We start from the raw sequence: 299 nt of genomic DNA, 5'->3' as shown, positions 1-299 counted from the left end.
GCAATGCAACTAGGTTTCTATCAAGGGAGCCCTCGGCACCATCACCGATTGGCGTCACACTTCGGACTCCCGGCTCCTCAGTCGGATGGGGCATTTTTAACAAACACTTGATCTACCACTTCTCCCAGGCCTCGTCATCCTGGACAAAGCGAGGGGATGTGGACGATTAGGACTCGTATAGGCCCGATATCTCGCAACATAACTTTACTACCTAGCCTTGTCGTAAAAAGAAGCAAATCAAGATAAACATCAACCACACAAGATATATGAACGGAGAAGATTTGCCAATCATTGCCTTG

The sequence above is a fragment of the Ipomoea triloba genome, chromosome 16 (genome assembly GCF_003576645.1).
Source record: "Ipomoea triloba cultivar NCNSP0323 chromosome 16, ASM357664v1".
Lineage (NCBI taxonomy): Eukaryota > Viridiplantae > Streptophyta > Magnoliopsida > Solanales > Convolvulaceae > Ipomoea > Ipomoea triloba.
This window is presented reverse-complemented; position numbering follows the sequence as displayed.